The 23,695-nt window shown below is 39.0% G+C and overlaps 1 long non-coding RNA gene across 1 annotated transcript in view; it reads right to left on the reverse strand.

Moving 5' to 3' along the window:
* Nucleotides 1–23,695, reverse strand: part of LOC137211325 (uncharacterized) — a 126,297-nt gene that overhangs the window by 82,653 nt on the left and 19,949 nt on the right. The window contains exon 6 of the long non-coding RNA XR_010937030.1: nt 8,927–9,094. This is a non-coding gene — a long non-coding RNA (uncharacterized lncRNA). The remainder of the gene's footprint in view (nt 1–8,926; nt 9,095–23,695) is intronic.

Raw genomic sequence — 23,695 nt, forward strand, 5'->3', positions numbered from 1 at the left:
TGGGTGTGTCCAGGAGGAGAACCAAAATAATCTGCTGAACACAAAACATTGTCTTTACCACAAATGGACAATTTGAATGAAATGAATGAATGAAAAAAACTCACGAGAAAATAAAGATCATCCATAATTCCATCACCCAGAAATAATCATAATAAGAAATTGAGTGTGTTTTTAAAACTGTATTATCTTACTACAATAGCAGCACACTCTTGACAGATTTGGAAAATATATAGAAACACAGGGAAAATAGAAATTATTTCACCTACCGAGAGCTCACTGGATTTTTCGTTTTTGTTGTTATTTTGGTCTATGCACTTGACTTCTGTGTCTTTACTGTTTTACAGTCTTTTCCTCCACTTAATATAAGCACTTTACAGATCGTTGAAAATTCTACATTTTAAAGGCTGCATTATATTTATCGTGGATATGCTGTAATTTTCTAATAAGTTCTCTCTTGTTGGACGTTTCAGTAATGTATGACATTTTTGCCATTAAAAATGCTGAGATGTATCCCTTATATAGAGTCAGTTGAATAGGGGTGCCCCTCTCACCCAAGCTTGGTCAGTCAGATGGTGCCCAGGAGTTTTGGAACTCCAACTGAGATTCTGGGTTATACCCTTTGAACTCATGTGCCATGCCTGAGACTGCAGTCTTGGTGTGGGCATGGGCTTGGGAAGATCAGAAGGCAAAGGAAGTGAGTGAGAAGATGACATCATCAGGCAGGCACAGAGGACTGCCTGGTTTCCCGGTGGCCTAGGCGAGACTCAGCTGTACATGCGTCCCTGCCCTTGAGTTCTGTGCGGCACTCCATGTTGTGTATGTGCGTATTTACCTAAGATTGCTCTAATCCAGCTCCTTTCCAGGAACATTGTATCCCTATTGCATGGTTGAAAGAAGAGCACACAAGTCAGAAGATTAAAATCTTTGCAAGTTGTTAGGACTGTGATCGTGATCATTCATCGGTGACACAGCAGTAAGACTCTGGCTTAAAAGGTGGAAGAAAATGAAACAATAAATGTGAGAGTGCTTTGTACAGGTCTGTACAGTTGTTGGCAGTTATGCTTTTTGTGAACCCTGATCTTATTTTTTAGTGCATATTTTTTAAATTTCTGCTTTTCCTGTATCCATTTTAGATTCTCAACACACGTTAATAAGTGGGATGCAAAAACAAAACAAAACACAGTGTTCTAAATGGTATTTATCTCAAGTAGTGCAAGTGGGGTGTAGAATATAAAGAAACTTAAAGGCAGTTGAATAATGCTGTTAACGAAAAGGAAATGGATTATGGGGAGGAACAGGTCCAGATTCCACGTTTGAATGCGGTTATGTCATACTGGCTGAATCTATAACATTCCTCGAAGGGCACATTTAATAGTTTACTACACACCCCCTCTCCACCTAGTGAAGAGTGTTGCCCAGAATTATGTAAATCCTACTCTGATGGACAGCAGTCTTTGCACATTTAACTCTTTGAGACTCAGTAAGGGCTTCATATGTATATTTATAAAAAGGACACGGGACATGTCCTTTTTTTATAAGGACATGTTGTTGAATGTCTCGTCCAAAGCCAATGTTTGCTTTCCTCTCTCTGGGTCTTTCTCATTCATGTATTACATGAGGAAGAAGCATGGTTTAGTCTCAGCTCTCTCACTATTTATCACTGTTAGGCTTTTATCTTATTGAGAAAATATTAATCACAATTTAAGATTTATAAATATATATATACTGTAGCCTTTATTCAGTGTGGACTCTTAATCCTTCCAGCCTTCTATTGCAGATTAGTCCTGAGAAGCAGATGGATGGGAGTGGGCTCTTGGGAGCTCAAAATCCATTTCTAAGTGGCATAAAACAAGAGCGTCCTAACTCTCTCGCATATATTTGTAAATAATTTGATGGGATTTCTATATTCAGTTTTAAGCTTATATTTGTATTCACATTTTTATTGTAGAAGTCATATAATATAGAAATGTTGATGGTAAAAAGTGCCCCCTTTTTTCTACCATCCTCTTCTCCAGTCCCATTCCCACCATTGTTAACAGTTCAACATGTAGGGTAACTTTTAGATGACCTTATTCTTGCCCTAGTCAGTAAGAAGATGAAAACACCTTCCATCTGGTCAGATGATGATGAGGTCTTACGTGTGTTCAACTGGGAGTGTGTTCAAGAAGCCCAAGCCAGAAACCCTATCCTCTCCCCAGTCACCAAGTCCTCCACCTTCCAGCATCTTCCTGCTCTTCTGCAAACATGGCTTAACATCCACTTCACCCCTGCAATCCACTCTTCATACTGCAGCCACAACAATCTCTTCAGAACACAAATTTGATGTTTTCTTTATGACACCCACGGCTTTAAAACACTCTCACAGCTTTCCCTGGCTCTTAGGATAAAGAGCAAATTACTTAATGCTGCATAATACAGCCCTAACCCACCTCTGCAGCCTCATCCTAACCATACTCCCCTTTGCTCTTTGCAGCCTGTCACACTGGCTCCCTTACAGTTTCTTGGTAAATGCTATTTTCCCTCTCTTGAAAATTATTCCCATTCATTCTTCACCATGCCCTTTCATTAGCTTCTAGGCAAACTTCAGAATTTAGTTCCCTTTCTCAAAGGAAACCTTTCCTGAAGCATTAGGAAAATTCTGTTTCATGATTTCACAGCATCACGTATTTCTCCTTCATGGCAGTGAAAGTGATTAAAATTTTATATTTTGTCATTGTTGCTTATTTGATTAATTCCCCCACTAGACTCCTCAATATCTTGATAGGGTGCCTGGCACGTAGTTGGAGCTCTTAATTATTTGTTCAGTGAATTAATCATTCCTCCCCATTCCACCTTCATTCCCTAGTCTTGACCACCATCACCTTTATTATGGATAATATAACATTTCCGAGTTGTCTAGATGTCTCTTCCAAAATCTACGTTGGCTTTCTCAAATCTGTCCACTCTGGATCTTTGCGAGTTGGATTAAATATAAATTTGATCATGTCTTTCTTTCATAAAGCTGCATTTAGGAAAAAATCCAAACTCTTTCCAAGCCCTAAAATTCTGCCCTCAGGAAATTTCTCTTCACCACTTTTATGTTTTCATCCTAACCTCTTCTTTTTGTTCTGGCCTTTATATAAGCTGGTGGCCCTGCCTAAAATAATTTTCTCTCTCCCTGCACCCCTTCCTCCCCACAAACAAAACATTTAGTTAATTCCTACTCATCCTTTATACCTCGGATTAAAAATTTTCTCAGAAAAAGCCACTATACCTCTTTAATTCCAATAACTTCCATGTTATTTTACTGTGTCTCCCCGAAACCTTCCATTAGACTATTAGCAAAGCTTACCACTGTGTCCTCTCTAGTTGGTGTGTAATAGGTCTTAACATTAAATGAAGGAATAAACTAAATTCTTGGTCAACTAGCTAGAAAAAAAAAAAGTTTAACATCAACTTTATTAAAACCAAATTATTTTTGGCAGACAATCTTCATCATTTGAATGGACAATTCAATTAACATTTATTGAATGAATGAGCTACATTTTGTGGATCAACTAATTCAGCTGGTGAGGGTTTTACTTGGAGGCTGTTTCATCCTGGCAGGCTCATTGTGCAAATACATAGCCTCATTCTAAGTAAAATGTTCTGTGAGAGTCATATTAAAGTTTTTGCATGACAGAAGTGGATGACTGATATATATCCCCTAATGTTTCAAACCAAACTTACATCTTTGTCCATACTATGTCATTCCACTGAATTTGGGATCAGATGCTCTTCCACATTCAAAAGGATACCGACATTCTTTAGAGTCCCAGTGATTACCAAAAGGGGGTGATACTAACTTTAGAGACGTAGAAGGACTATTTGGTTGTCACAAGGATTGGGGATGCTATTTATATTTCCTAGGTGAAGCCAAGGATGCTAAATGTCTTAAAAGCTGGGAGTCCTGCACAACAAAGTATTGCCCTGCCTAATTTGTCAATTACACCACCGCTGGGAAGCATGGAAGGAGCCGCAGAAGAGGTTCCTGAATGCCAGAGATAAAGTTATCCATTAACACCTGCTAGATAGACCCACGCATGGTTTTCCATTTGGGCATGAATACGGCAGCTTCTTAGAACATTTCTTATAACAAACATATAATTAACCAAATACAAGTTTAGTAGCTGAACCCCACATATCTAGTTCTAACCAACTCCAGAGAACATGACACTTTAGTTAACCCTTAATTATCTGATACCCAACTCCTGTCACAAACCCAGCTGAGGCATCCAGGAAGGTGAGCTTATGAAATCTGAGAAGCAGTTATTTCTCAGGAATGAGTCTCTAGATTCTATCCTTGCAGCTAGTTGCCACTCTAGAAAGCTACCTTGAATGCCTCTTTAACTCCCCATAGAAATGCCTTCATAGAACCATAACGATATTCTCTTGACTTTTGTTGAGGATTGATAGAAATAAAAATGAGCCAAAAATGTCTCTTCAACTTTTATAAAGGTTTTATTGAAAAAAATTGTAATATTTTAAATCTAAATGTTCTTTAATGTTACGAAAAAATTTTTCTCATACTTGCTGATATTAGATAATAGGGCTAAATTAATTATTTATTTCCCTTTTGCTTTGATTGCTGGGAAACTCAGAGCTCCCATTGTGCTCAATTAGATTAATTGCTTTTAGCCTAGGTTCTCCTGTAGTATATAACCCTTTCAGTAGTTGGCTCATGCTCTGTTGTGTATTTTATTTTTTTATTTTCTATTTTTTAACATTTTTATTGGAGTATAGTTGCTTTACCTGTTGTGTATTTTAGATCAAATTTCCATGAAATAAAATGTACATGTGTTTAATACAGTGAATTTTGACAATTTTGTATGTCTGGCTTAACAATCATCAGAGCAACTTCATTCCCCCAGAGAGTTCCCTTGTACCCCTTTCCAGTCAATTTTTCCTCCATCGGCTGCAACTACTTTCTGATTTCTATGACCATAGATTAGTTTTTGGCTGTTCTTGAACTTTACTTGAATGGAATCAGAATTTGTAATCTTTTAGTCTGGCTTTTTTCACTCAACATAACGTTTATGATATCCACATTGTTGCATGAATCAGTACTTCTTTTTAATTGCTGAGTAGTATTTTACTTCTAAAAATAAACTGTAATTTGTTTATTTCTTCTGTATATGGATATTTTTGTTGTTTCCAGTACTCGCTATTATGGATAAAGTTGGTATGAATATTCATATACAGTTCTTTGTGAATAGCTCATGTTTTAAAATCTTTGTTTAATGATTTCATTATGAAAGTATCTTTATTGTAAACCTCACATCTGGATGGGGGGCGGGAGTGAAAATATAGCAGTGCCAGTATGATTAGATTTACAGTCATAACTTAAACACTAAAAACAACTTATAAGTTTTAGTTTCCCATTGTTTTAAAATTGAAGGCCAAGCCAAATATGTAACTTATCCCTTCAGATAAACTTCTGCAGTTTGAATAGCTTCTCTTTTAAATTCACTTTAAGCTATAGGTTGCTATCTTTTCACATCTTCATTTTACTTGTCCAATAGGCATACCAGATTTAACATATTCAAAGCCAAACTTAATCCCCCACCCCTGCCAAAAAAAAAAAAAAAAAAAATCTAGCCCTTCCATATTCTCACCTCAATTCTCTTCCCAGTTGCTCAGGCTAAAAATGTGGCATCATCTTTGATTCCTCTCTTTTTCATAAACCTCGCACCTAAGTCGATTAGCAAACCTGGTGTGCCCTACCTTCAAAATACAGATAATCAGGAATTCATCCACTTGTCACTCTCTCTACTGCTAACATACTAGTCAAAGCCACTGTCATCTCTTGCTTGGATTAGTGAAATTTCAAGCCTCCTAACCAGTCTTCCTGCTTCTATTATTTGTTGCTAGAGCCTGTTCTAAACAGAGCAGCTAGAGTGGTCTTTCTCCATCTCAGTTACGTCAGTCACTCCTCTGCTCCAATCCCAACATTTTCATTCAGAATAAAAGCCAAAGTTCTTATGATGGTCTACAAGGCCATAAGTAATCTGGCCTCCCAGGACCTTTCCTTACATCACCTACCTCTCCGCTTTCTCATTCCTCTCCAGTCTCATGGCTGCCTCACTTTCCTTTGAACTCCCAAGAGCAGTCCTGCCTCAGAGCTTTTACACTGGCTGTTTCTGGGCCAGGAATTCCGCTCCTCCCACCACCAGCCCCTACCTATAGCCCAAGGCTCACTGCCTGCCTTTATCCATGTCTCTACTCAGCTGTCACTTCATTAGATAGGTCTTGCCTGATCACCTTTTCTAAAGAGAATCCCACCTCCACCCTCAATGCCAGCAATGTCTATTTGTATTGTAGTCTTAGCCCGTCGCAGGCCAGACCACAAACACTACTTCAAGTTTGAGGATGGGCAAAAATGATGACAAGAGCTTGACTGAAGATTCCTGAAACAGCTAATAAGCAATGCAAAGAATAACTAAGAAAGTGACTGGGGACAATTTCCCACAGCCTCTCTCATTTTCTCATGGAGGCTCCTCTGGGATTTGGTGGTCTCCACAGCCCACTTGGAGTGAGAGGTCCACCAGGGGGAGAAGCACAGAACTATGGGCTTTGCCTCACCCACCTCCTTTCACCCCCCAGCCATTCAACAACCAGAAGCAACCTATACTATCTTATTCTGCTGCGAAGTGAGACAGATCATCAAGGCTTTGTGCCTGGGTGTCCTTGTGGCTTTGACAGTCTTGCCTTATCTATGCCTGCACTCCAGTAGGATCTAAGAGTTTTCTAGCCTGCCCTGTTAGGAGCCATGAATTACCACAATGCCTTACTTTCTCCATGATTCTTATTATCACCCAACCTATTATATATTTATTCTGTGCCTATTTGTTGCTTGTCTCCCCAAGTAAACGTAAGTTCGTGAGAACAGAGATTTGACTCTTTTTGTTCACGCTGTATGCCCTCCCCAGTACCTAGAATAGCACCTGACACATAATAATAAATATTTACTGAATGAATTTTGTTCAGTGTATTTAACGTGGTTCTATGTAGTCTCCTAAATAATTGGCATCACTGTATACACTTCAGTGGCTGTTGATATCAAACAAAACCTCTCTTGGCTTTTTTCTTTCCTTTGAGTTTCAGAATGTTACTTAGGGGTTGGAATGGCCATGGGAATGTAAGTTGCATACACCTCACACTGGGCACTGGTTTTGCTGCCATGTTAGGAAAGAGAGCTGGGCACTGGGTCTTCAGTAGCCAGAGTATAAGAAAATTTATTTTCTTATTTAATATCTAAAAGTTCAAATTACCTCTAATCCAGGGACTTCTTGAATAAGATCATGCTGATTCACACTGGAGAATAAAAGATGGCAAAGAATGTACTGAGATTCAGACTGATTCACAAGTAAAAGGCCTCTTGGAAGCAACATTCTGGGAAAGGTCCCGCTTGCTCAAAAATCTGAATGTTTTGGGGTCCGAATGAGTGTGAATGGTACGGAGACTCAAGCTAGAAACTCTAGCTTCTCATTGATTCAGTCCAACAAATAATTCTAGTATATCAGATACTCCCTTCAAATATGTAATCCTGACTGTGATCTATTTTTTTTTTAAGTCAACATCGTCTCTATAGTAAAATATTTTCTACTAGATGACCCAGAAAATCCAGCTCCCTGGTGGTCAGTAGGTAGCATTCATTGAGCACCCATGTGTGTAGATTACAGCACTAAACTCTGACCTAAGGGAGTCTGCAATTTCTATCTGCCTGTGGGTATTGGTTGAAAGGAAAATAATAAGCTTACCTCTCTTTCCCTGTAAGTCTCATTGCTTCCAGTGCAAGAAAAGATGTTGACTAATACAACTGTTTTATAGATCATCTCTTTTTGTAATACAGAAACAGCTAAAATTTCTTTTGCAGATTTTGATAGAGTATTTGATATTGACCTAATACCAGTTTGATATTACATCAGCTCATTTTGGAGCCAAGGGTGGATCTCATGCCTGGGAGGGTAGTGAATCTTGTATATCTGACTCATCTTCCCCAAATACTCAAAGACCATGGTCAGGAAGATGGTTACTATGGCTCTCGTAAGAAAAGGGCATTCCACACCAAATTCTGGTCAGAAATAATAAACATGGAAAACGGAATAATGAGCTTTTTAAGAAGCCATGTATAGGGACTTCCCTGGTGGTCCAGTGGTTAAGAATCCGCCTTCCAATGCGCGGGACATGGGTTTGATCCCTGGTTGGGGAACTAGGATCCCACATGCCGTGGAGCAACTAAGCCCGTGGACCACAACTACTGAGCCCGTGTGCTTTAGAGCCCTGCGCCACAACTAGAGAGAGGCCTGTAGGCCGCAACGAAAGATCCCACGTGCCGCAGCTAAGACCCCATGCAGCCAAATAAATAAATAATAAAAAAAAAGAAGCCATGACACATAAAAACTGAATGTTCAAAGTCAGATATTCATGTGGCTCCTGTGAAGGGCTTTGCTAAATTAAACAAGTCTGGAATAGATTAACTCTAGGCAGAGGGGTTTGGCCAAGGATGAGGAGGCCCATCTCTGGTTGATCACAGAGCCACACAAACAAGGCAGGTATGGAGAATTTTTTTAAAAATATTTATTTATTTATTTATTTATTTATTTATTTATTTATTTATTTATTTATTTATTTTGGCTGTGCCGGGTCTTAGTTGAGGCATGCAGGATCTTTGTTGCGGCATGCAGACTTCTTAGTTGCAGCATGCATGCGGGATCTAGTTCCCTGACCAGGGAATCAAACCCAGGTCCCCTGCACTGGGAGCGTGGAGTCTTACCCACTGGGCCCAGTAAGGAGAATTTAAACCAGCACAGAAAAGTCACAGATAGAGTTCAAACCAGAAAAACCCTAAACAACACAACAAAACATACAAACAAAAAAAAGCACAAGTTAATTGGCAGAAACTTACTTATTTCAACTTTGATGACTGTCAATGCAGTTCACTTAGAACGATGAACTTCAGACCAGGTACGACCCCTTGACTAGTTATTTCACAAAGAATCAATCCTTAGAAGATGGAAGGTCCTTTCTTCTGTAAGTCATGCCTTACCCAGAAGTCACAGGCTTCTTGGAATGCCTATTAAAAATCCAAGATCTCCTGGAAATGACTTTGAAACACAATTTTCAATACTATTGACCCACCCAGCCATTCCTAGATGTACAGATTGTACGGTCACATGCTGTGTGACTGGAACAGAGGACCAGGAGGAGAGAGCAGGAACAGAAGAGACACTTTTGCTGTTGACCACTACTTTTTGTCTTTAAAGATCACATACGTCTTTGACTTTTAATTATGGAAAATTTCTAATACAGACACAAAAGTAAAAACAATAGTATAATAAATTCTCATGAGCTCATCACTCAGCTTTACCTGTTAGCAATATTTTCTTTTCCATTTCATCCATCTCTCCCTTATTTTATTTTTATTTCTGTAGGAGTATTTTAGCAACTCTCAAACATTATATCATTTCACCCATAAATACTATATCTCTTTTCTTATTTTAGCAAAAGTCACAATACTGTTATCCCCATCCTCAACAAAATTAACATTAAATATTTTTATCATCTAATATAGATCTATGTTCAGATTTCCTCAGTTGGCTTAAAAATGGCTTTTGATAGTTGGTTTGTTTGAATTGGGATTCAAGGAAGGTCCACACTTTGCATTTGATTGCTATATCCTTTAAATCTATTTTTTTAATTTATTTTAACATCTTTATTGGAGTATAATTGCTTTACAATGGTGTGTTATAAATCTATTTTAATGAGTTCATCTCCCCTTCTCTACCCTCCTGACGTTCATTGATTGAAAATTTGGGTCAAGTGTCCTGTAGTATCTCCTAAATTCTGGATTTTTCTGATTGTGTTTCCATGGTGTCATTTAAACTTTCCCATATCCCCTATATTTTTTGTAAACTGAGTTAGATCTGGAGAAAGAATTAAATTCAGGTTACTTACTTATTTTGGCAAGAACACTTCATTAACTGTGCTGTAATCTTCCTATTGCATCATGTTAGTAGGAAGTGATAGCTTGATCGATGGGTTAAAGTACGTTTCTATAATTTTATTTAAAACTCTTAATTATAATATACTACATTCACTGTGGAAAAACTAGAAAATGCAGATAGCAATAAATAAGGAAATAAAAAGCAAGCATATTCCCACAATTCAAAAAAGACTACCATTTACATTTGGTATATGTCTTTCCAGGTTTTTTCTGTTTTGATTGATTAATCTTGAAACTTTCTCCTTTCTCTCCCTTATTAGACTAATGCTGCCCTTTTAAATATCATCCAATAAATCCTTCAGTTAACGAATATTTGGGGGTGCCTATTATTATTATTATTATTAATGATACTAGAAAGAAGAAAGGATGGGAGGAAGAGTGCAGTTTGAGCACCTGTATGTAGCAGTGCTTTTACATTATGTTTTACTTATCTTCACATGACCTTCTCAGAGAGGAATTATAGTCCCATTTTATAAACGAGGAAATTGACACTCAGACCTCCTGGAGTCTTTAACTCTGAGTCCAGAGTCCTGAAGACTTCTGATTCAAATCCAAAGTCCTAACATTCATTTCCTTCCTGAATTTTGTGATACTGATAACAAACAGGACCATTCTATCTAGTCAGTTAAAAATGTACTTGATGGGCATGGAAAAACGTAATCGTTGCTTAAAATGCTTGAGAGAGTTTTATTTGATCTTTAATTTAGCAAGGCAAACTCATTTAGGCATGAAAACAAAGTGCAGAAAGTTCTCTATTTTTCAGAGATCAAAAAAAAAGTTTTGCATGTTTTCAATTTTCTACTTCATCTTTACTGTTTATATCTTTTCTTGTGGTAGTGATAGTTAAGAGTCTTTAACTTAAAGTAGGTAAAAGAACGGAAAAGTGGATAAAAATCTATGATGGAGGAGATTGGGTTTGGTGCTATCTATAAATCCTGAGTCATACCAATTCTTACATGAGTTAATTCAAAGCAGCACAGAATTTTAGAACTGGAGGGTATTTTAAAGCTCATGTTCTGGAACATTCTTAATATATAACAAAGAGACTAAAACCCCAATGGGTTCAGTGATTTTCCTCAGGTCACTCAACTGCTTTGATGTCAAGACATGACTTGAACTCAACATCTTTGACCTTCAGTTGTATGTCGCCACTGGGTGAGTTTAACGCATTTTGAGAATTTTTCCCTCTATGAACAGAAGGAAATGCTTAAACAATCTTTTCATTACACTTAGGGAGGGCACTGGGGTTACGGGATTCAGAAGCATGTCCTACAGTTGTAAAACACGTGCCAAGAATGTTTTCCTACTATTGTGAAAGCTGAGGGCCAAAGGATACAAAGAGGGACTTCAGACAGGGAGAGAAAACATTTAAATAAGGCTACAATTATATTTTTTCTAATTTCTTTAATCCTCTGCAGGAAAAGTTTAAATAAATGTGCCTTTTAGAACCACTTTAATTCCAAAATAAAAGTAGAAGAATATAAGCTGGTTTGTAATATTATATACCATACTTTTAAAAATAGAAATACTTGAATATAGAAAAGTACAAAAATATAAAACTCACTAGGGAAAATTGAAGCAAAATCTTTTAGTATGCTAGACTTTAAAATGCAAACATGAAAGTTAAAAATAAATGACAGGAAACAGCTAATTGTTCACTCAGTAACAAGCTCTTGGGACAATGGTTTGAAGCAGCTAGATGATGTGTTTCATATCCAGTTTCCTACCATTTTGTATAAACATTGCCTCTCTGTTTCCTTCATGGATAAATTTAACCTAAAAATCAGTCTCAGTGTCTCCAGTGCTGTCCTGTTTGTAGGGCAATAATCAGTCCACAGGTTTTTGACACTTTGTGGCTCACAGGATATCCTTCAGCAGACGTGCATTACTTACCCATTTTCTAATGATATTTCTGGACTGTGAACAGGGACTGATGGTGCCATGTAGTATATGGCTATTTATTCTGGCTTCTAAGCAACTGGAATGCGAGGAACTATTTAGTTCCACCGCATTTGACAGAAGGGAACAGATTTGCTAGATGAGGTTGAAAACAAGCATGTCATAGTAGGCTGAGAATAAATTGGCATAAATGTAGTATCCTTCCTATATGTGTACCTAGTAGTAAAGAATAATATCAAATACCACCAACTTTCAACCCAAAGAAATATTTTTAAAAATACATAATGGGGGAGAAGGAACACTGATGTACCTAACAACTAACTTCAACAATTATCAGCTCATAGCTAATCTATTTTGCCCCCACCTATTCCCCTGCCCTGACTATATTAAAGCAAATTCTAGACATCAAATTATTTTATCCATAAATATTTTAGTACTTATCTCTACATGACAGGGACTCTTTTTTTAAAAAGGCAAACACAAAACTATATCTCACCTAAAAATTGGACAATAAAAATTTAATTCATTAAACATACAGTTACTATTGAAATTTCTTGACTGTGTAGCTTGTGGAATCTTAGTTCTCCGACCAGGGATCGAACCCAGGGCCCCAGCAGTAAAAGCACAGAGTCCTAACCACTGGACCACCAGGGAATTCCCCTTCCTTTGTTTTCTTTTAACTTTGTATGTATGAATCAGTTTCCAAGTAAGATCCATAAATTGCAATTGGCCATTTCCTAAATATTTTTTAAATTAAAATTAAAAAAATTTTAATTGTGGTAAAATACACATAATGTAAAATTTACCATCTTAGCTAATTTTAAGTGTTCAGTTCTGTAGTGTAGTACATTCACATCATCATGCCACCTTTGCCACCATCCATCTCCAGGACTCTTTTCATCTTGCAAAACTGAAACTCTATGTCCATTAAACAACCACTCCCCACTCCCCCATTCCCTAGCCCCTTGGCAACCACCATTCTACTTTCTGTCTCTATGAATTTGACTACTCTAGAGGCCTCAGATAAGTGCAATCATACAGTATTTGTTTTTTTGTGACTGGCTTACTGCACTTAGCATAATGGTCCCACGGTTCATCCATGTTGTAGTATTCAGAATTTCATTCCTTTTCAAGGCTGAATACCATTCTATTGTATGTATATACCACATTTTGTTTATTCATCTGTTGATGAACACTTGGGTTGCTTCCACCTCTTGGCTATTGAGTAATGCTTCTATGAGCATGGGTGTACAAATATCTTCGAGACCCTGCTTTAAATTCTTTTGGATATACACCCAGAGGCAGAATTACTGGATCTTATTGGAATTCTATTTTTTTTTTCTTTTCAGGGACCATCATTTTCCTTAGTGGGTGCACCCTTTTACATTCCAGAAATAGTGCACAAGTGTTCCAAGTTCTCTACATCCTTGCCAAGTCTTGTTATTTTCTGATTTGGGGGGCCTTTCTTGTTTTTGTTTTTTTTAAACAGTATCCATCCTAATGGTTGTGAAGTGGTATACCATTGTGGTTTTGATATGTATTTCCATAATGATTAATGATGAGCATCTTTTCATTTGCTTGTTGGCCTTTTGTACATCTTTGGAGAAATGTCTATTCAAGTCCTTTGCCCATTTTTCAAAGTTTGGTTTTTGTTGTTAAGTTGTAGGAGTTCTTTATATATTCTGAATATTAACCCCTTATCAGATACATGATTTGCAAATATTTTTTCCCATTCCATAGGCTAAATTTTCAATCTAATTGTGTCTTTTGGTGTGTAGAAATTTTAAATTTTGATGTATTCCAATTTATCATAAGTTTCACTTGTGTTGCCTTTGTTTTTGGTGTCATATCCAACAAACCATTGACAAATCCAGTGTCATGAAGCTTTTCCCCTATGTTTTCCTCAAAGAGTTTTTATAGTTTAAGATTTACATTTAGGTCTTTGATCCATTTTTAGTTAATTTTTGTATTTGGTGTAAAGTAAGAGTCTTAAATCTCTTTTAATCTATAGATCTCTCACTTTCTTCTTTCTCTCTCTTCTGCCTACTGCTCTCATTTTCCTCCCTGCAATTTATTTGTTGAAAAAACTCGGTTGTTTGACCTGCAGACTGGGTTTTGTTGACCGCATTCTTGTGGTTTCCTTTAACAGGTTCCCCTGTTTCACTTCACTGCATTTCCCTATAAGCTGGTAGCTAGCTCTAAAGGTGTGATTTGATTCTAGTTTTTTTGCTTTTGTTTTTGTTTTCGCAAGAATACTTCATAGGTGATATAAGCACGTCAGGAGGCACAAAGTATCTGCTTGTCTTTGCTGTTGTGATGTTAACCACCACTGAAAAATAATTACTAGAATCTATTCGTTCATAAAGTTTACAAAAAAAGTGATATTTTAATTCTCTCATTCCCTTTTCACTTATTTATTGGGAAACTTCTATTCAGAGAAACTTCTCATCAACTAATTAATTACCTTAGTTTAGAGGTCATATAAGAAATAAGATAAACATTTGATTCTTTCCTTTAACAATTTTCAAAATAATGAGTTGCTTCCCTAGTAGCCTCCAAAAGTGAGAAATGTATTTTCTTTTTTGTTTTATTTTAAGCACATCATGAACTCATGAAAAATGTTTGACGTATCTCAATTCATTTTAGTTATTAATCTTATTTGTGCTCAAGTTGCCCCATCTTTTTCAGTGGAAGCCCCCTCAGTTTGACTCTTGACTCTTTTTTCAAATAGTTATATTAATCTTTGATAGCTTTCGTCCTTTCTGTAATGATAAGCTGTTCCAGGCTTTTTAAAAATATTTTCTTCTCCAGATCAAGAATCGGCCAATTTCTGAGGATCCCTGATTCCTTTTACTGAGAAATTTAGAGATGAAAACTTGCGGTATAAAACGTGCTCATTGCTACTGAATTGGCCATTACTTCTAGACCTTTTCAATGGACTTATAGTGTGTGTGTATATATATGTATGTTTATGTATACATAATATAAAATACAATATATTACATATATATAGTATAAAAGATAACAAAACATTATTAATTCAGCCTGATACTGCCAATACAGGAAAAGCTTTAACTGATCTTACATCTGTAGTCCTTTCTCTCATACTTCACTTTATTCTCATAACACACACACACAAGCCTCAACATCACAATAGAAACATTACCATCAGTAATAAGATTATTTAGGACTTCCCTGGTGGTCCAGCGGTTAAGATTCTGCACTCCCAGAGCAGGAGGACTGGGTTCAATCCCTGGTCATGGAACTAGATCCCACATGCTGCAACTAAAGATCCCACATGCTGCAACTAAGACCTGGTGCAGCCAAGTAAATAAAAATAAAATAAATAAAAATATTTTAAAAATTATTAAAAGAATAATAAGGTTATTTAAAACAGTTTATAAAATACTTTCTTCGTTCCCTTGTCCTTAAAGTATATCTCACTAGGAATGTACAAGTAGATTGCTATACATATCTAACTTTTAAATAACACCTTTGTTGAGATATATGGATAATTCATACATCATACAATTCACACATTTCAAGTGTAAAATTCAGTGGTTTTTGGCATATTCACAGAGTTATGCAACCATTGCCACAATCCATTTTAGAACATTTTCATTATGCCAGAAAGAAACCCTGTACACATTAGCAGTCAGTCCTCATTTTCCCCCAACTGCCCTCCCAGCCCTAGGCAAACACTAACCTACTTTCCATCTTTGGGAATTTGTCTAATCTGGATATTTTACATAAAAGGAATCATATGTGATGTTTTGTGTCTGGCTTCTTTCACTTAGCATAATATTTTCAAAGTTCATCCATGTTGTATATATTAGTACTTCATTCCTTTTTATTACAAAATAATATTTCATTGAATGATTATACTGGATTTCATTTGCCATTCATCAGTTGATGGACATTTGGATGGTTTCCACTTTTGCCTATTAGGAATAATGCTTCTATGAACATTTGTGTACAGTTTTTGCATGAACATATGTTTTTATTTCCCTTGGGTATATACCTAGAAGTGGAATTGATGAGCCATAGAGTAACTCTATGTTTAACTTTTAAGGAACCACTAGACTGTTTTCCAAAGTGGCTGCACCATTTTACGTTCCCACCTGCATTGTATGAGTGTTCCAAATTTCTCCACATCCTCTTCAACACTTGTTATTATTTGACTTTTTGATTACAGCCATCCTAGTATAGCTCATTATGGTTTTGACTTGTATTTCCCTCATGTCTAATGCTTGCTTTACGCTTAATTTCCTCTCTTTTTCCAGTGTGTTAAAGTGGAAGTTTAAATTTCAGATCTTTCTTCTTTTTTAATATAGGCATTTACAGCTACAAATGTCCCTTTAATCACAGCTTTTGCTGCATCCCAGAAATTTTGGTATGTAGTGTCTTCATTTGCATTAATTTCAAAGTATTTTCTAATTTTTCTTGTGATTTCTTCTTTTTTTTTTTTTTAAACATCTTTATTGGAGCATAATTGCTTTACAATGGTATGTTAGTTTCAGCTTCACAACAAAATGAATCAGTTATATATATACATATGTTCCCATATCTCTTCCCGCTTGCGTCACCCTCCCTCCCACCCTCCCTATCCCACCCCTCCAGGCGGTCACACAGCACCAAGCTGATCTCCCTGTGCTATGCGGCTGCTTCCCACTAGCTATCTACCTTACGTTTGGTAGTGTATACATGTCCATGCCTCTTTATTGCTTTGTCACCGTTTACCCTTCCCCCTCCCCATAGCCTCAAGTCCATTCTCTAGTAAGTCTGTGTCTTTATTCCTGTTTCACCCCTAGGTTTTTCATGACATTTTTTTTTCTTAAATTCCATATATATGTGTTAGCATACGGGTCTCTTGTAGACAGCAAATATATGGGTCTTGTTTTTGTATCCATTCAGCCAATCTGTGTCTTTTGGTGGGAGCATTTAGTCCATTTACATTTAAGGTAATTATCGATATGTGTGTTCCCATTCCCATTTTCTTAATTGTTTTGGGTTTGTTATTGTAGGTCTTTTCCTTCTTTTGTGTTTCTTGCCTAGAGAAGTTCCTTTAGCAGTTGTTGTAGAGCTGGTTTGGTGGTGCTGAACTCTCTCAGCTTTTGCTTGTCTCTAAAGGTTTTAATTTCTCCATCAAATCTGAATGAGATCCTTGCTGGGTAGAGTAATCTTGGTTGCAGGTTTTTCTCCTTCAACACTTTCAATATGTCCTGCCACTCCCTTCTGGCTTGCAGAGTTTCTGCTGAAAGATCAGCTGTTAACCTTATGGGGATTCCCTTGTGTGTTATTTGTTGTTTTTCCCTTGCTGCTTTTAATATGTTTTCTTTGTATTTAATTTTTGACAGTTTGATTAATATGTGTCTTGGCGTATTTCTCCTTGGATTTATCCTGTATGGGACTCTCTGTGCTTCCTGAACTTGATTAACTATTTCCTTTCCCATATTAGGGAAGTTTTCAACTATAATCTCTTCAAATATTTTCTCAGTCCCTTTCTTTTTCTCTTCTTCTTCTGGAACCCCTATAATTCGAATGTTGGTACGTTTAATGTTGTCCCAGAGGTCTCTGAGACTGTCCTCAGTTCTTTTCATTCTTTTTTCTTTATTCTGCTCTGCAGTAGTTATTTCCACTATTTTATCTTCCAGGTCACTTATCCGTTCTTCTGCCTCAGTTATTCTGCTATTGATCCCATCTAGAGTACTTTTAATTTCATTTATTGTGTTGTTCATCGTTGCTTGTTTCATCTTTAGTTCTTCTAGGTCCTTGTTAACTGATTCTTGCATTTTGTCCATTCTATTGTCCATTCTATCTCCAAGATTTCGGATCAACCTTACTATCATTATTTTGAATTCTTTTTCAGGTAGACTGCCTATTTCCTCTTCAATTGTTAGGTCTGATGGGTTTTTATCTTGCTCCTTCATCTGCGGTGTGTTTTTCTGTCTTTTCATTTTGCTTATCTTACTGTGTTTGGGGTCTCCTTTTTTGCAGGCTGAAGGTTCGTAGTTCCTGTTGTTTTTTGTGTCTGTCCCCAGTGGCTAAGGTTGGTTCAGTGGGTTGTGTAGGCTTCCTGGTGGAGGGTACTAGTGCCTGTGTTCTGGTGGATGAGGCTAGATCTTGTCTTTCTGGTGGGCAGGTCCACGTCTGGTGGTGTGTTTTGGGGTGTCTGTAGACTTATTATGATTTTGGGCCGCCTCTCTGCTAATGGGTGGGGTTGTGTTCCTGTCTTGCTAGTTGTTTGGCATAGGATGTCCAGCACTGCAGCTTGCTGGTCGTTGAGTGAAGCTGGGTGCTGGCGTTGAGATGGAGATCTCTCGGAGATTTTTGCTGTTTGATATTATGTGCAGCTGGGAGGTCTCTTGTGGATCAGTGTCCTGAAGTTGGCTCTCCCACCTCAGAGGCACAGCACTGACTCCTGGCTGCAGCCCCAAGAGCCTTTCATCCACACGGCTCCTTAATTTGGGATGATTGGTTGTCTATTCAGGTATTCCACAGATGCAGGGTACATCCAGTTGATTGTGGAGCTTTAATCCGCTGCTTCTGATGCTGCTGGGAGAGATTTCCCTTTCTCTTCTTTGTTCTCACAGCTCCCAGGGGCTCAGCTTTGGATTTAGCCCCGCCTGTGCGTGTAGGTCGCCGGAGGGCGTCTGTTCTTTGCTCAGACAGGACGGGGTTAAAGGAGCCGCTGATTCGGAGGCTCTGGCTCACTCAGGCCCGGGGGTAGGGAGGGGCACGGAGTGTGGGGCGGGCCTGCGGCGGCAGAGGCCGGCGAGTCGTTGCAGCCTGAGGCGCGCCTGTGCGTTCTCCCGGGGGAGTTGTCCCTGGATCCCGGGACCCTGGCAGTGGCGGGCTGCACAGGCTCCCCGGAAGGGCGTGTGGCTAGTGACCTGTGTTCGCACACAGGCCTCCCGGTGGCGGCAGCAGCGGCCCTAGCGTCTCATGTCTGTCTCTGGGCTCCGCACTTTTAGCCGCGGCTCGCGCCCGTCCCTGGAGCTCTCTCAAGCAGCGTTCTTAATCCCCTCTCCTCGTGCACCAGGAAACAAAGAGGGACGTAAAAGTCTCTTGCCTCTTCGGCAGTTCCAGACTTCTCCCCGGACTCTCTCCCGGCCAGCCGCGGTGCACTAACGCCCTGCAGGCTGTGTTCACGCCGCCAACCTCAGTCCTCTCCCGGCGCTCCGACAAAAGCCGGAGCCTCAGCTCCCAGTCCCGCCCGCCCCGGCGGGCGAGCAGACAAGCCTCTCGGCTGGTGAGTGCCGGTCGGCCCGATCCTCTGCGCTGGAATCTGTCCGCTTTGTCCTCCGCACCCCTGTTGCTGTGCTCTCCTCCGCGGCTCCCAAGCTCCCCCACTCCGCCTCCCGAAGCCTCCACCCGCGAAGGGGCTTCCTAGTGTGTGGACACTTTTCCTCCTTCACAGCTCTCTCCCGCTGGTGCAGGACCCGTCCCTATCCTTTTGTCTCTGTTTAGTTTTTTCTTTTGCCCTACCCAGGTACGTGGGGGGTTTCTTGCCTTTTGGGAGGTCTGAGGTCTTCTGCCAGCGTTCAGTAGATGCTCTGTAGGAGTTGTTCCATGCGTAGATGTATTTCTGGTGTATCTGTGGGGAGGAACGTGATCTCCGCGTCTTACTCTTCCGCCATCTTCCCGGAAGTCCCCGTGATTTCTTCTTTTACTGGTGATATAGGAGTATGCTGTTTAATTTTCACATAATTTTTAGTATCCCAAATTTCTTTCTATATTGATTTCTATTTTCATTCAGTTGTGCTTGGAGAACATACTTTGTGTGATGTCAGTCATTTTAAATTTATTGAGTTTGATTTAAGGCCTAGCATATGGTCTGTCCTGGAGAATGTTCCATGTGTACTTGAGAAGAATGAATGAAGTGCATTCTGTTTTTGTTGGGTAGAGTTGTTCTACAGATGTCTGGTTAAGACTAGTTGGTTTATAGAGTTCTTCAAGTCTTCTATTTTCATGCTGATCTTCTATCTAGCTATTCTATCCTTATTGAAAGGGGCGTATTAAACTCTCCAACTATTATTGTTGAATTGACTATTTCTCCCTTCAATTCTGTTGGGTTTTGCTTCATGCATTTTGGGGCTCTGTTGTTAGAAGCATATGTGTTTATAATCATTATATCTTCCTAATATTGATACTTTAGTCATTACAAAATTCTTCTTTTTATCAATAGTAAATAACTTTAAAGCCTCTTTTGCCTAATACTAATATAGCCACACCGGCTTTCTTATGGTTGTTTATATATCTTTTTCCATATTTTTCCTTTCAACCTATTTGTATCTTGAATCAAAAATGTCTTGTAGATAGTATATAGTTGAATCCTGCTTCAGTTGGGAATTGGGAGAATGGGAGCTCCAATTCGTTGGCCACAGCTGCTCAGAGTGGAGTTTTCTTTTTACTGAACTAGAGAGGGGAGAAGAGGGGAATGGGTTGTGGCTCAAGTGCCATAGACTGACAGTTCTTACTGAGATGTAGTAGATTTTCTTGAGTAAACATTTCATTTGCTGTATGACTTTAGGACAATTTACAGATTTTAAATGTTTTTTAAAAATAATTTTCACCATTTATGGTTGTTTCACTGGAGAGCAGGTCTGTAGAACTCCTCACCCTGCCATTCAGATCATCTCCTTATTTAAGTTTTGATTGTAAAAAATTTCAAACATATGAAAAAGAGAGAAACCAATATAATAGACCTTCATAAGCTAAATATTCATTTTAAGCTATCATGAAACATGTGGTCATGTCTTACCTTCTTTTCCTTCCTCCTTTAGATTATTTTTGAAGCAAATCTTTAATATCATATAATTTATTCTATAAACATTGCTTTTAAAAGTCAGTTAGTCTCTCTCTCTTTCTCTCTCTCTCTCTCTCTCTCACACACACACACACACACACCTCCCTCCCTCATTGCTCAGCAGTCCCACCTCTGTCACATATCAAATATCCATACATGTTTGGATCTGTTTCTAGGCTCTCTATTCTGTTCCATTAGTCTTTTTTTTTTTTTTTTTTTTTGCGGTACGCAGGCCTCTCACTGTTGTGGCCTCTTCCGTCGCAGAGCACAGGCTCCAGACGCGCAGGCCCAGCGGCCATGGCTCACGGGCCCAGCCGCTCCGCGGCATGTGGGATCTTCCCGGACCGGGGCATGAACCCGTGTCCCCTGCATCAGCAGGCGGACTCCCAACCACTCTGCCACCAGGGAAGCCCCCATTGGTCTTTTTATTTATTCCTGTGCCAATACCACACTGCTTAAATTATTTTAGCTTTGTAAACTTTAACACCTAGTAGATCAAGTCTTTCCACCTTTGCCTTCTTCGAAAGTGTCTGAACAAATCTTGGCCCTTTTCATTTCCATATAAATTTTATAAACAGTTTGTCATATAGCTTTGAAGATTAGGAAAATTTGGCTAAATTTTATCAAATTCAAAAACAAAAGAATGTATGGTATTATTTTAATTCTACTAAGATTTATTTTAAATAACAGATGTGTAATCTAAAAATTAAACTCATAAATATAGACTTGGTAAGTGTCTCCTACTATAGTACATGTACTTATTTATGCTATTTGTCCAGACAGTCATTGAAATCAGAAGGCATATAGCTGCAAGTCAATCTATGGTCTTTGTGGAAGGGAAAATTTAAAGGTCCTTTATCTTCCTCTAGCCTCTAATTAAAAATTTGCAGGCTAGGACTTCCCTGGCGGCACAGTGGTTAGGAATCCGCCTGCCAATGCAGGGGACATGGGTTCGACCCTGGTCTGGAAGGATCCCACCTGCCGCGGAGCAACTGAGCTCGTGCACCACAACTACTGAACTCACGCTCTAGAGCCCGCGAGCCACAACTACTGAGCCCACAAGCCACAACTACTGAAGCCTACGCGCCTAGAGCCCGGCTGCACAACAAGAGAAGCCGCTGCAACACAACAAAGAGTAGCCCCTGCTCGCTGCAGCTAGAGAAAGCCCACGCACAGCAGTGAAGACCCAACGCAGCCAAAAATAAATTAATTAATTAATTTTAAAAAATGTGCAGGCTAGACATTTGTCACAAAAAGCAATTAGAGAGAATCTTAAAATTTAGCACTGCCTTATGGGATAGCTGAATGAAGGGCCATATAAATACATAGGTATAGAAGCTGAGTCAAATATGGTACATATTAAGGGATACTTAAAGAACCCCTGAAGGAGTCCAGAGAAGGATATTGGAAATAAGCATTCATTGCCTGTCTATTCCACTCCTCCTTCTTAGTTTTAAATCTGATGGAGCCCCTAGTAACAAAGTAACAAGTGGGATGTTAGAAAGGTGTTGATCTCTTGTCTAGATTTTGGGTTTTATCCAAATACCCACTAATAGATCTACTTTATTTTTCAAAATGCCTGGTGTTAAGGTGCTTAATTCAGTTGAACCTAGAAGGTGGGCTGTGGAGAAGTGGAGTAGCTTTGCATCAAGTATTGACCTCGACCTCTGAGCAGAGCATTCTGTAGTACCTATCTTTTCTGCTTCTTGGACAACAGACTGAACTTGCTACTTGCCTCTGTCTACGATACCTGCCTTCCATGCTGCCAGCTCCTATTTCTTCCTAGGACTTATGCTATCTGCCAACTCCTAGGTTTCTCCTGGGTAAAATTATGCAGAAGCTAATCATATACCTAACTAGTGTACATGCTGGAAAAATTCCATGTTGGCCCAAAGAAAGGACTTGTCCACAGGCCCCACAGTTCTGATGCAAGGTTTCCTGGCACATCTGCCAACGGCCAAACCTTATGTAGAGTCCTGGGCAGTTTGATACTCCCAGATTCCTTTATTTAGCTAACAGGTGGCCCTGGATCCTACAGCTGTGACCAAAGTCTCACAGACAATCAGCCTTTTGTTGGAGTGAAATGAAGACGGTTGGCTTCCTATGAACATAACTAGAGTCCCTGATAGAGCCCTTTACATAGGGTTTTTAGGAGTTCAGTGATCCACCAGAGCTGGTAAACAGTCCATGGTTCCATTCACTGCAATTCTATAACGTTCATTTCCTGGACCCCAAAAGAGATTGGCACAAACTTTACTATGTGACTAATTTCAAGAGTAATTCATGCTACATTTAAAAGAGTGAAAGGGATGGGTAGAACTAGTTTGAATAATGTATTTATTTAGTCACTGTATCCAAAATATTATCGTTTCATCATGTAATAAATCTAAAAATTATTAATGAAAAAATAAAAAGAGTAATTCAGGGATCCCAGCCACAACAGTGACAGCAGCTCCCCCAATTGAACCAGGCAATAAAACCAGCTGGAGCGAAAGTTTGACATCAGTTCAAGTTTCCTTTATCCAGCTCTCAAGTACTCAAGACTGACATCCCTACCCCTCCATCTCTAAGGATTCTATCCCCCAAACCTAACATCCAGGAGTGAGTGAATGCAGCCTGGCGCCATTAGCCCAGAGGAGGCTTAGCTCTGTCTCTATCAAATGGTCTCTCCACAGGCAGAGATCCCTGTCTCTCTTACTTCTAGCCATTCTGTCTTAGGCACTGTGTTTCCTGCAATCGGTATGCAGAACTCTTGCCCCACACAGTTCATCAGAGGTTTGGGTGCACCAGGGGACTTCATTGTCCTGAAAGACTGGCTGCCAATGAGCACAAGGACTGACCTGGTGACAGACGGATCTCCTGAAGGGCTTCTCCTCTATTATTTAGAACTTGGGCTTGGAGATCCAGATGAAAGAACAGGAGGATGGTCTTATCACAACAGGCAGTAATGAAATGGCTTCCTA

Source organism: Pseudorca crassidens, chromosome 18, assembly GCF_039906515.1.
Source record: "Pseudorca crassidens isolate mPseCra1 chromosome 18, mPseCra1.hap1, whole genome shotgun sequence".
Lineage (NCBI taxonomy): Eukaryota > Metazoa > Chordata > Mammalia > Artiodactyla > Delphinidae > Pseudorca > Pseudorca crassidens.